Source organism: Brienomyrus brachyistius, chromosome 2, assembly GCF_023856365.1.
Source record: "Brienomyrus brachyistius isolate T26 chromosome 2, BBRACH_0.4, whole genome shotgun sequence".
NCBI lineage: Eukaryota > Metazoa > Chordata > Actinopteri > Osteoglossiformes > Mormyridae > Brienomyrus > Brienomyrus brachyistius.
This window is the reverse complement of record NC_064534.1, coordinates 20,083,926-20,098,383: the sequence shown is the minus strand read 5'-3', so window position 1 is coordinate 20,098,383 and position 14,458 is coordinate 20,083,926. Positions and strand designations below refer to the sequence as shown.

The window sequence follows — 14,458 nt, the reverse complement described above, 5'->3', positions numbered from 1 at the left end:
GTCTGACAGTAACCTCAGGAGCCGTGCTCCATAATGGAAGACAAATCAATGCCTCCCCACCTCGCTGGCTGTCCTTGATATCCTGAGTTGGGGGGGGGCTGGTGTGGGGAGGGGCGGACACAGGACAATCATAGTTAGACAGCTACCAAACACTACACAGATTTTATGTGAAACGTGTAAATCCATAGGATCTTCAAAATTCCTTCCAGTAGCAAATTTCACATGGTATAGAGCAGGCAGAGAAGACCTCTCTGATTTATTCCTGGCTCGCAACACAAAATCGCCCCATCTCTTCAAATTAAAGGCATTAATTTGCTTTTCCAACAATTCTCACACTGTCATAAAAAAGTACTAATTTGTACCTTTTAGGGTACAAATACTTGTCACTGGGGCTATACTCTCAAGGTTCTGCTAATTGTACCCTATCTGCATGCAAATGTACCTTTTAGTCTGATTTAAGGTAGAGAAATGGACTCTGAGAAATAACGTTGTACCACTGGGGTGCATTAATGGTGTTTCTATCTTGGGGAATAAAAATGTAGCAGGGCTGTATCCTTTTTTCCTGATAGCATACTGTCACTAGCTCGTTTTTTGTCATTATTATTCAATTGTGGACTGACCAGATATATCTCCATGATAATCTACCACTGATTTACGTGAAACGGGCCTAAAACATTGCCACCTTCAGTGAGTCTGCTCTGAGTCTGTGTAGTTTGTATGTTTGGTTAAAAAGATGGATAGCGGTGGAAGAAAGGGAGGAGGAAAGGAATGCCCACGGATTATTTTCAAGGGTAAAGGATTGTAGCTTAAATGACTGTACCCAAACAAGAGCATGACATATCTCTTATTTGCTGTAATGTTAAATGAATTTGCTTCCTTGTAAAAGCGTGACAATAATGCACATCTCTTGGGGATTTAGAACATTCTGCAAACGTTTCGGCCCTGATGTGTTTCCTTTCTCATAAAACAAGTGTTATAATGCAATTTACCAAGGGTTTCTCTGTGCTTATGATGATGAATTCGAAACCAGGAGAAAGCTTCCATGAGACGATTCTTTAAAAACATTGATTTTATGTGAAAAATGTGGCACATCACACAAAGGCTAATACACCTCAAACTCCTAGAATGTGTAATTTCTTTCTGAAGATTACGAGGTTAAGCAGCCAAATACATTGCAGGGCGAAGCTGTCTGAATCAGCAAAAAGAGCCAAAGTCATGTAGCCCAGTGCAGCTCTCACGGTCATTTCAGCTTGTTGTCCATCCAACAAAAGATGCCAGGCTGACCAATAAAAAAATGTCAGCTGAGTGCTTAGCATGCATGTTCCCTTGAGGTAATTATATCATTTCATTTCTACTAACATATTGATTTCTTGAATTATTTTCTGCCACCTCTCTTGGAATTCAGTTGTGATTTTCTTTTCTTAAATGTCAAGATTATGTTTTTGTTTAATGTAAAATCTTTATTGGCGTGTCATCATTTATTGTTATTTTTCTTTATTGATTCTGTTGTCTTGATTTTCGATTCCCTTTTTCTAGTTTTTCTCCTGATAGATTTTACTATTCCCAGATCTCTCACTCTTTCCTTCTGTTACTCTTTCGAATCTATGGTGCTCTTCTGATTTCGCTCCAGAATTCTGTGCTATGAATTTATACCAGTTTTCCTGCTAGTTTGCTAAGCACATAGAACACATTTGTTAGCACTAATCAGAATGTAGGATTTCTGGAAAATATGATTCATTATATTGTTTTGTTTATGTTTTTTATTTATGTACCCATAAAGCCAATGCTCATAGTCATTCCCAACACATGCAGTTTCGAGGGAATGAACCATCATTTCTGGGTAAGTCCACAATTTTGCTTGTTTTTTTTTCCCCTCCCACCAGTTAATTCTGTCTCTTCTGCTGTATCTGAATTAGTGCTAATTACCTTCTTCAGTTCCCAGTAACTTTCCCAGGAAAATTTCAATTTTAACAAGATCCCTGCAAAGTATTTAGTAGGTCAAATGTTCTCTCACCATTTATGAAAGCATTGTGTCTAACCATAGTGAGATTAATGCTCCTTGAATAAAACCTGATATGATTATGCTTCCATTGATTGGTTTCCATTCAGACAATAGCATCTCTTTCCTATGAAATCTAATTCCCTTCTCATGTCTCTACAGTAGCCACATCCATCATACGTGATCAGCAATGAATGATACAGAGGAACTGATGATAATTTCTGCAATGTTCCATCTGTGTTCATAGTTCTTGAATGTTCTGCAAAGCAAACCATTTCCTAAAAAGCCAGCACCGAACTATCCCCCAGTCAGCCATTTCAGTGTTTCGGGGCCTTTTTCATTCTGTTACCCATACAGTATGTGAATATAACTGACTTGTTATGATTTCCACTTTCCTCTCACAGGTACATATGTGGCATTCGTCATTTAGCTAGGCGGGCATGCTCCCCGAAGCCGCATAAACAGCTAGCATTTCTGCGTTTCCAGAATTTCATTTTATTCACACGTGAAACTATGTATTTACCAAAGCAAATGCCGATTAAGTGTCTTCCCAGACAAATTCAACTAGCAATCCTTCACCAGCAATCTTTGTCTCTAGACACCATTAAAAACAACAGTGGTAGCTAGTGGCAACAGCATTTTCAATTGTAGCAATAGAGGAAGAGAAATGAGTAACACTGCAAACAGGCAAGCTGAGAATACACCTCTAAACCCCGCGCCATACCACCTGAACAAGTGCCACAATATATATGCAAATGCACCCATTTTCTGAGCACTATAGCTTTTAGCTTGCAGTACTTCTCCAGGAGAGTCCTCCAGAAGAGAGCACAACAGCTCTCAGCCTCTCCTTACCACTCTGCTCCTGCTTGTATAACAGGAAATTAGGAGCCAATAGTAACTTCCTGTATTTTTGGTTTCTTCCCCTTTGGTATGTCAGGGTTGCTGTTTATTTGAATATAACGTACCACCGTCTCATTAGATTCAATTTCAGCAATGGACTTTCCTCTGGCATTAACAAAGCTCGAGGATGTGTATTTGGTATTCATATCTTGTTCAGGCAAAACATTTGAAACAAATCGTGTGTTTTTTTTAACATCAAATCGGCAAATCACACTCATAAATGCACATCGTCAGAACCGTGTCAGGCTCTGACGGGGAAAGGAGGGTAAGGAATTGCGATGAATTGCAACCATCCCTATCTTTGGCCATGAATACAAAAGAGAGGACACTGATTACTTCCTCCCCGCCTGAGGCCGTGCCCTTGACAGAAACCTCAGCCTCAGGAATATGTAGCCAGCTTAAGTGTTTCTTGTGGGAGGATTTGCATTCACGGCCGGCCAGTGCGTTCATCAGAAATACTTGAAAAAGGGCTATTTCATTGTACAGCCCAAGACTGAATCATCCCTACTTTTGGCTTAAAGATTTCATACCATTTACGACATACAACCAGATATATTAATAACTAATGGCCAGTGCCTCAGCCAGGATTCTGACTTGTCACTTAGAGAAGTCTATTGAAATATTCAGCTGTGTAATATGGCATTTGGGGAGGAGTCCAGCCAAGTCTGTTAATGAGAATAATGACATACATTTCATTTTCCTTCCTACAGCTAAACAACACTACACACTCATGACTCACACAGATGCGTAAATTAGACTTGATTAATATATCCACCAAGGTGCTATCCAGTGCACTGTTGCACTCCAGCATGCCAGTGTCAGTGATATCACCATTATCAGCACCTCCTTCTTTGAGAATTGCAGACACATGCTTTTAATCAAACAGCAATTAGGCTCTTGCCTTGTCGCTCAGAACATCAGTCTACTAGGCTCAAACTGCTCAAGCTATGAACCAAAACAGTAGAAATACATATCTAAACACTGTATTATAATGGATTTTTTAATTAGACAAACCCAACTTAAATATATTGCATGTGATCCCTCATGTTATGTTATATCAAGATAGGGTTAATTGTAAATTACCATACCATTCGCTGGAATCATTGACTGCTAGTAATGTAACAAGAACATTAACAGTGCTACAAGAAAGAGGAGGTCATTCAGCCTGTCCCATCACTTTAAATATTTAATACTAAGTATTGGTATGTTAATCTGGTATCTTAGGCAAGCGTGGTCATTTAAATTCAATTACTTTGTTGTACTGACATAATTTCCACCAAAGTGTCAGATTCATTTCAATTAACAGAATCATTATGCACTGAGGGTAAAATGGTTTAAGCAGACAGCATTTTAGGTAACTGGGGCAGCAGTTTATGTACTGAAGAGTAGCAGATCACATGGGCCGCATAGCTCTGAATGGTAGATCACTGTGGAAGGCGGTCCAGTAAGTATACCAGCTAATCCCTCACCATTTTCCAGTCTTGGGCCATCAAAAGTACCACATTGCACAGTTCCTGGTGTAGAGGGAGGAGTGAATCATGTGCTCCTGTGCACCCTTGGGCAGTCTGGCAGAGATGAGAGACCGATACACCTTCCCCTTCAACCCCAATGTCCTGAAGAGACAAATGGACTAGAGGCTGACCTCTTAAAGGAAACAGAAAGCATTTAATCTTCTAAAGTCTGCTCACAGCTGCTGCAAGGAACCCCACCAATCCTTTCTACTTAAAAATCCACCCATTCTACATGAACTAAATATTTCCAAGCAAAGATCAGAAAAACAAGAGAACCTTGAAAGAACCTTGAAGAGAGCAGCATTTCATTTTCAATGAGAACTTACCAGAATGGATTAAGAATACTTTTCAGCTGCTTTGTGGAGATCACTGTGATTTAAGGTTTAACTCTACATAAATGTATATGGAATACTACAAGGCAGGTTCTCAGTCTACAATAAACAAGTTTTTTTGTGGAACAACTTGTTGCCAGGTTAGCATGTACAGAAGCACTCAGACCCACTGGGGCATACAGCTCTGGGTAAAAGTAAGAGACCACTCCAATTTTTTTTAAAGTTTGGAGGTCTGTAGCTATTGACTCTCTGCACACTGTGCGCCTCAGCATGCGTTGTCCCCGCTCTGTGATTTTACGTGGCCTAACACTTCATGGCTGAGTTGCTGTTGTTCCCAATTGCTTCCACTCTGTTATAATACCACTAACAGATTACCGTGGAATATTTAGTAGCGAGAAAATTTCACGAATGGACTTATTGCACAGGTGGCATCCTATCATAGTGCCACGTTTGAATTCACTGAGATCCTGAGAGTGACCCATTCTTTCGCAAATGTTTGTAGGAGCAGTCTGCAGGCCTATCAAGCAGCTTGATTTTATACACTTCTGGCTATGAAAGTGATTGGAACACCTGAATTCAATGATTTTGAGGGATGTCCCAATATTTTGGACAGTATAGTGTGTGTGTGTCTATATATATAATGTACATTTGAAAAACAATAATCTCCCAGCTGGACCAAAAACATACACTGTCTGGGGGACGACAAATACTGGTTTGAGAAACACTGGTCTAAATGCCACTTAAATCATCGCTTGGGAAATCTCTGTGCTAACAAATGCAAAATTGCTATTAGATTATTCTATCTACTCCTGAAAATGTTTGTCGCTCTCATATGTGACACTACTTCTGCTTTGCTCTGACATTGAAACAATGGCGATGCCCCCATCATCTATGACCTTCGCTCTTGTATAATCACTTCAGTATCTATATCAAAGAACCTTAAAAGAATCGTCAGGGACCACCAACCTCGTTTTACGCATCTTTTTTTGAGTACATGTCTGGCTTCAATCGGGATGAAGAGATGCATCCTGACAATGTGGATTCTCTCTGAAAGGGCGTAAGCGCATAAGGCAAAAGGCAACTGGTTCCATATTGAAACCCGCGCTGCACTTAACAAAATTATGCTCTAAGGCTGTGAACTGAAAGCGACAGCCTTCACCCTTTGAAAATCAAAAGGCTTTAGCCTCTAAGCCAGGAGCAATCTGTGCGTCTTTCTAAGGCTGACCTGATCAAAAATAATTCAGATACATACTTTGTGTAAAACACCGTTTCAAAATGGTGTTTTTCAAGGGTTTGTATGTTTATGACTCCGTAGCCATTTCTTTTTATAGTGACCTTTCTGTAGTATCTTTCTAGTATGCAGTACTTCATAACATCTTTATACGATAGTGTATTTCTCCATTGGTTGAGGTCAAGGCTACTTAGCAGCCAGATGGGCTGATGTATAGAATCTAGACAGGCATCCTTAGGAGGGTGGCGAGGACTGAAATCTGTTACATTTTTGAGGACAACAGTAGCGAAAAGATACTATAGATACACTCCAGAACACAATCAGGACAGTGTAATGTGAAGCAGCAGAACACACAATAAGGGTGTGTAAGCAACTCAAAAAATGACGCTTAGCTAGGCAGCCCAACTAGGCGGTTAGCTTAAATGCCTTGATAAAGCCACCTGTCTGGTAGGCCTGGGAGAGGCAAGGGAAGACAGTTAGAGGTAGATCGACAAGCCTTTGTTATTTCCTGTATTTTGACTTCTGGCTGCATTTCCACCGTGTTTCGGTTTTTGTTTAGTTTTGGTTTTACGTGTCGGATCTTTGAATGTAAATATTCTTGATCACATATTCCCTGAATGAGCTGCCCTCAGTGATGCCGAGCCTGATGAATTCCTCACCATCTGCTGGGCCGTGGACACCATAACAGGTGGGACGTGTCTCTGCCTACACCATGTGTTCTCTAACGTTAAAGAAAGTGGGAGAAAAACAAAGCAGGTTCCAGGTCTCTCTGGCACCACAATGCGATAAAACATGAAATTTAAATCAACAGAACGGCAAAGCATAATAATAATAATAATAATAATAATAATGAATAGGAGATTAAGGATCTTATTTTACAAAATCTAACTATTATCACGATGCTTGTTAAATGCTTCCTATCTGAAGGATGTATTCATCGAAAGCCCAGCTGTGATCAGAAGCAGAGTGCTGTGTTTATCTTGCCCTCAAATTGTGGTTTTCGCTCTGAGAGGGTCTGGCGTTCCTTTACTATGCACTAGCCCTTTAATCTCCAGAGCCTCCTTTGCATAAAGTGTCGATAGTGTGAGCCCCAAAGGCATGCAACCCATTTGCACTCTCCTTTCAGCTCTGACAAGTTGACGAGTGACGGTCAAGTACTTCAAAAAGCGAAAGCAAGTCGAGGATCTATCGAACGCGGGGAGGAAAAGGTAAGAAAGGGACAGCTAGAGACAGACATCACCCTGCACGCTTGCTCGGGCTCCGTGCTCACAGAAGGCACACACTTTGCTGTAAATGCAGGAGTGTGCTGCTCTCCATCAGCTGTGTCACCCGTCGTCAGTGATTAATTACAGGTCCGGTGCCCTGGCTAACCCACGGGGTCAATATTATTCATCGGCCTTTGATGGAATCTGCCCCAAGTCAACATAGATACCTGCCCTGTGACCTCAGCCACGTCATTCAGATGACAACACACACACATGCAGCCACACACGATGGCACACATATACCGAGTTACAGAGCACAGAGCCATTTCAACATCAAGAGAAACTTGTCCTTGACTCATCAAAGCCATTAATTAATTCAAGGCTGTTAATAAGGATTTTTTTTTTCCCAGAATCTTTTCAGAGTCGTCCCTTTCGGCTTCTGTAATGGTTGTAACTATCCATCACAGTTTGTCTGGAGGCTATTCTCGTATCTGATAGATGCCTTAATTAGTTGTACTATCAAGGATCTTTGTTGGTTGATGTCAATTGTATCTGAAGTAAACAAATCAATCAGTGGCATTCTGAAGACAAATGAATGTTCAGGATGTCAGCTGGGAGGCCTGAGTTTGTGGTGCTTTCATTCGGCCATGGCTCGCGTGGCCTCCCCCACCCGACACCAAATTCTCTCTTCCCTCAGACTCTCATTTCTACCACATGCTCCTGTTGCACATATTGTCCGATGTTGTGAAAGGTGCTGTCTATCTGCCATCACCTACCCCGACTCGTCCCAAACCCATTTGCGCTTCTGGGAGGCAGCATTATACCGACGTGGCCCAGCAGGGGTCAGCGTGACGTGGCGAGTGGCACTTCCAGAGTGTGGAATATGGATGTACGTATGTCAGGCGCGTAACAAAAATACAACAAGAAGGCAGCTTGCTATTAACTTGTGGCTAGAGATGGAACGAGAAGTAATGAAAAAAGAGAGATGGATGAACAGCCAGAGGGCCCACATTTACAAAGTGACCTGTTCAATATCAACATATCATTGGCCACATATTCAAATGGAGGCCATGTTGTGCACACCCACCCATTCCTTTAAAAAGGAGCCTCATGCCTCATCTCTGGGCACTTTGGGCGTGTGGGTTGTGGTCCCCACTCCAAAACTCACTTGGGGGCCTCATGCTCCCCTCCCACCTGTTCATTCTCAGGTTTTTTTGCATCCCCGTCGGACGCCTCATTGTTTGTGGTGATGCCACTGTTCAGCCTTGGCAAATTCTCTGTTGTAGACCTCTCATCCTTGTTTTTCTTTTCTTTTGTGCTGCTGCTGGAATTTGATCGCTTCATGGTTTCATGTAATATGAACATTAGCTACCAAACAGAGTGAGAAGTTCGTCTCTGGCTAGCTGGTTAGGAGAACATGCTGCTTCAGCATCTTCTTAATATATATTTAATATTTACTGTGGTGTCTGTTTGTGACCAACCTCTGGGGCCCCATGCCAAAGCATGCTTTGAGCGGTGTTTAACACCATCACTGGCGTTGTGTATTTTTCAGCCATAGGCCGGGCAGCAGTGGAACAGGAGCCATGTTTAATTCCAGTTTTACCGCCGGCTCTTAAATCACTACAGCGACGGCACACAGCATTACATCACCCGAGGCCTAGGGACACTCCTTCACACCGGCTTTGTTTTAAGCTGAAATCTATAGCTGAGACGCTGCACGCTCCCGTCCTCAAGCAGGATCGCTGCTGTGGCCAGACACACATTGACATTCTGTGTTCAGAGGGAGACTCTGATGCAGGAGATGCTGCCGACTTGCTGGAGCCTCCATGTTCCCTCACTGAATGGATGCATCTCGGTGACTCTTGCTGACCCCTCTCTACGAGTGTCGGAGCGGAGGCTTTCCAAGGCGCCCTCTCCACCCCTCTGTCTTTTTCATTTTACCGATGATGCAGCACAGAATCGTTGAGTGGCAGTGCGAAGAAAGAACAAAAAAAAGAAAACAGAAAAGGGAGAGCAATATAAAGCAGGAATGACGCTGACCTTCGATCCATTTTACGGAAGCCGTCCACTGCGTCTACCACTAAAGGCCGATGATTGCGAAGAGAAGAGAGCCACTGTCCTCAGCTATCTCTGCTTTACACACTGTATTCAGAATATATGAACTTCAGGGGCAACACTTGAGCAAACAGAATGGGCTTCTTAAAAAGTCACGGGAGTGCCATTTTGAATCCTTTTTGTTAGGATACTTTGCGTGCAAAATTAGTTATACACTCTAGGGTTGGTACACTCTCTCCCTCTGTCTTCACAAGAAGAATGCAGTGTGGGTCTTCGCCACGCTCCCCAGGACACCCAGATTACCATGCAGTGAAGATTCTCACACGTTCTCTTATGATCAATAAAAGGAGGAGCACTTAGGCATCCGTGCTCAGTTTCTGTTTACACTCATCACCCGTGTGATGCTGCGTAAAACCAGATGGGGGAGGGCTTGGGACTGGAGTCTACCTCTGGCAGCAGTGGGCGCACTGCTGGGGTACACCCCAGAAGTGATGCCGGTCCTGTTTATTGCCAGTGAAGTATCTCTTTAAAGAGAAGCTCAGTGCCCATACAGTTAATTTTGCCTCTTTCTATTCACCAACCTTGACCCAGCAAGCATGTACACAGTCCTAGTCCCTTATGCACTGAGTACTATGGTAAACCAATGATGGTCCCGTGGGACTAATAGAATTGTGAGTGGTTAACTGTCTGAAAGTTACCTGGTGATTAGCTGCTTGAATGGTGCCTTGTGGTTAGGTGATTGTGAATGTTGCCTGGTAGCTTTTTGACGATTTCCTGGTAGTGAGCTGGTTGACAAAGTGCTCATGCTCTGCGGTCTGGAGCAGACTGACTCGCCGCTTTAGCGTCTTCAGCGCCGCGGACAGCGTAAGGCCACATTCCTGCCTGTGCACCGAGAAAAACGTAAGCAGCGGAATTGCTCTCTGTCTGCCTACTGGTGACTGTGCAAGTTACACAGCAAAACATCTGCTTCTATTCAGTGTCTTTGTATCAAGATATCTAGCAACCACCCACCGCTGCTGCACACAAGCAGGGTTGGCCTTCGGGGCTGTATAAACGAGGTCCCTCTGCTATGATTTTACCTTCTTCACTCTTGTTTGTTGTGTAAAAGAAGAAGGTCCAAGCTTTTTTGCTGGGTTCTCCCTGCCCGTCTTAGTGTGAGAGGCTGGAGAAAAGCCACATGACAGCGATCTGGGAGAGTCAGGAATGTTTTTTTTTGGGAATGTTTTCCCCTGTTAAAGATAAATGGGTTCAGGGAGCGGAGATGGGACCCCACACAACACAAATATAAACACAAACTCCAGGATTCGGACTGGCGGAAGCAGACAAATACTGAGAAAATGTTACAGGGCTAAATTATAGAGAAATAAATGCAAAAACTCCCATTAGTAGTGTTACTGAACCAGTGTCAAAACTGGGATTCTGGGACATCAAAAGATATCGATCCTGGGAGAGCCGGAGGCCACACCCCCACACCTGCCTCACAGGTAGCATCACTCTGCATCTGTTGGTTTGCACCAATTTCATTCCCTTCCTCTGTTTATTTTATTTAACACTGAGTTAAACCAGAAATATGTCGTGCTGCCTGATTATACTGCAAGCCCATATTTCCCAGGCTGGAACAATAATAATAATAAAAAAAAAACTAATTTAAAAAATTGCTTATAACCTCGATAAAGACAAAGGTCAAAGGAGTCTTTTTTCAGATTGCATGCATTTCACTGATGGCTCATTAGATATATTTACATAAATTGACTCATCACCTTAACACTTAAAAGGTCAGGTTATATTCAAATCACATTTACAGACTGCAGTCTTCTAGCGATCCGATCATAAATCACACAGCATCAGAGGTGAGTAACAAACAGGGGCTACTACACTCTGCATGAGTGCGTCAAACACAACGACAATAAGTAGCATGCCGGTGTTTTAAACATCATGCGATTGAATGCAGGTAAAGGCTACAACTGCTGGGCACCGCTGCCTGCCGCATATCTGCTGGTGGCTCGGTCCAGGTGCAGGGTCATCAGCTGGTAGCCACCCCTCATAGAGGTTTCACCTCTTTAATCCCCGGAACATCTCCTGGTGATGGAGCAGGGGTCAGGATGATGGCCCTGCCACCGCCGACAGCTGGACGCAGGACACTTTCTTTGGATGCCATTTCTTCCTCACCACAGCAAGAGGTTCCTCCTTCACTGTCAGATGTCGCAGTGACCTCTGTCTCCCAGGGCTGCTACTCGTGACACTGGAAACCCCGGTCTCTCTTCCTCAATCTTAGCCGCACTCGCATTCTTCTTCCCAACTCCCCGCTGACTTTGATAAGTCATGCACTCCTCGACTTTTATTCTCCCTTTTTCGCTGTGGCCAGAAGCTGCCCTTCTCGGCCAGCTCCTTCAGCGTCCTTCAATAGATGCTGTGCAGACATTCCCACAAAGCCTCTGCAACCCCCCCTGCACTGGGTAATAAACAGCCTTCCATCTACTCCCCCCGCACTCAGCCAGTAGCTCAGCATACTTCTGCTTCTTACTCTCACTGGCTGCTTCCAATCCTCTTTCCCACAACAAGGTAAGCTCATCACAACTACCTTAGCTGTTGCAGACCATACCACAATGTCAGGCCTAAAGGAGGTAGTGATGATTTCAGTGAGGAAACGTAGCTGCTAGCCAAGGTCTACTCTCACAGTCATTTCTGACAGCTAGGATCCGGCTTCCCTTGGCATGTGTTACCACGCCTGCCTTCACAAAACGGATCAGCTATTCTTGAAGGAGGCGGGGTTCTAGCCTGACATTACTGTACATCTCCAAGATTGTCTTGCAGTCTGACAGAATATGATGTAGGAGCACTTCTCTTTGATGCCATACCGTTGGTAGAGGTTATCTGAACTTGGGAGGTGGATCTAATGAGGGAATATAACCTGGTCCTGTTGGCCTTGGCAGCTGTCGAAGTGGTAATTTCACGCATCTTCTGGAGCCATATCAGGCGTTGGTACCGAGCAAACTGGTGACACCCAAACTTACCCAGGAGGTGGATTTTTGTCTCTTTTCTACAAGCCCTCTTAATGCTACAAATTATACATATCATACATAAATATTCCACCGACCTGGCCGCCAGTTATATTCACTTCTGAAATTATAAGGCCCTTAACAGTCGTTTTTTGCCCCTAAACTTGTGAATTTTACCGAGTCATTGAGAATAATGGTTCAGTATGTGGGAGTACATGAAGTGCTATGAATTATTACTCTTATAAGAAAACTCTATTAATGCATTACCCATTGCCTGTCATATGTGTTTAAAGGACTCCATATTAATAAATCACACACAGACTCACATTACTCAGCCATGCACTTCTGTTCTCTCCCCTGCTGATGTCATTTACCTGCTCAGTAATTCAACACGTGTGCATAACCATTTGTCATAGCACGTTGAGTACGTGCACTTGTTGTGCGGTATTAGAATACATAAACGACTTGAAGCCTTCTGCACTGGTTTCTGATTTGACCATTTGACTAAACACAATTCTGCTACAATCCATTTTAATGAGCCTCACAGCCGATTGCCCCTTGTCACTGTGATGACTTTTCCAAGGCCATCACATTCCGCAGGCCATCGCACAGTGACACTTTAACCACCTTTGGTTTATCAGGGTTTTGCCCTCCCTGGACCAGCAATGCTAGAAGATGCGGCAGAGCATCTTAATAGGTTTGTTTGTGCAGAAAAATCAGAAGCGGATGTGCGGCACTCGCTGGTTGGACTAGCAGTATAAAAACAGATTTTAATGAGCAGTCCCTCAGAGATGGCTGGAGAACATTAATGATAGAGAGCTGCTCGGTGTTCCCTGGTGAGCAGACAGCCACTGAGTTGGTTTTCACAGCCCCTTGCTCTGACATACGCACGCAGTCACCTCTAATGAAGCTGCTGGACGACTGGGGGAAAACCCAAAGCAGTATTCCAACCCACTGCCCCTTCCTCCTTAATGTCCAGTTTAATGCATGCTGAACCAGTTTAATGCACGTTTCAACCCTGTGTGTGGCAGAAGGTCTTTGCTGATTACGATGCACATAGATTAAGGGGGAGGGGGAGGTATCCCGTGTGTTAAACTGCAGCTGGACAATAACACAATGTAGCTATAGCAGAAGGTTGTTAGTGCTTATACCAACACGGAGAAAAATAAATTATTTCCCGAGCAATAATTAGCCCAAGAACTATTACGTTCAAAAACTATGCACAGCAGGCATTGGAAAGTAAGAAAACTATACAAAATAGATCATGTTAATAGGCATAAAAATGTTGAAATAGCCTTAAATGTTCTTTTCACACACAGACGCCTCTCTGTTCATCACACATATGTGGAAGGTAGAGGCATTGTGGAACAAATATACCTGCTCAAAGATGTAAGACCTTCTGTCCCTAATCACCCCACTTTTTCTGTTATATACATTGCTATGATTCTGATATATACACACAAAAGCATGGCAAGCTCCCCATAGCAACCAGGTGTTTTAGGGTTAAGCACGTGTGAGCAGCTTCTCTCAGTGACTCTGATGGCAGCTGTAAATTCAAATCCACTCTTTTTTTTTCTCTCCATCTGTCCTCTGAAAGCAGTTGCGGTGAAAATTCTTCAAATCGAGCCTGATCATATGCTTGCAAATGAATGATCCTTTACACCTGCGGCAGATCCAGAACTTGTCCCACTGTGGTCCACAGTTGGCACAATAACAAATCCTTGAATCGGAGGTCAGAATGGGATGTGCGTCAGCCCTCTGCCACCAGCCTTAAATTTAATCTAATTTATCATAGAGCATCATCATTACTTTGCTTAAATCTCATTAAAAGCTGGTGCCCCCTTGGTTCAGTACTCTGTAATAATAAATTTGGCAGAGTGCTAGAAGGAGATAAAAAAAAATGATATGGTGATGTTGGGGTAAACTGGCTGGGGCTGGGGGTATGAAATACCTTCCAGCTCATGTCGACAGATACATTGTAGTTTTAGCCTACTGGGCTAAAACCTCGGGGTTTGCCAGCTTGCCAGAAACTGGCTTGGATTCTTTATGATGGGGCATCAATTCCTCATGCATACGACGGAGGCCAATCACCAGGGGGAAAGTGAATTAATAAATTATTAATAAAATTATTCAGTGTGGAATTGATAGTACTGTTACCATAATTTACTGCAGCAGGACTGGAAATGGTACACAATCTGATGAAATACAATCTCCCACAAAGTTGAT

The 14,458-nt window shown here is 43.2% G+C and overlaps 1 protein-coding gene across 1 annotated transcript in view; it reads right to left on the bottom strand.

Moving 5' to 3' along the window:
• Window positions 1-14,458, bottom strand: part of fibcd1a (fibrinogen C domain containing 1a) — a 91,397-nt gene that overhangs the window by 62,499 nt on the left and 14,440 nt on the right. The gene's annotated exons all lie outside the window — the stretch shown is intronic.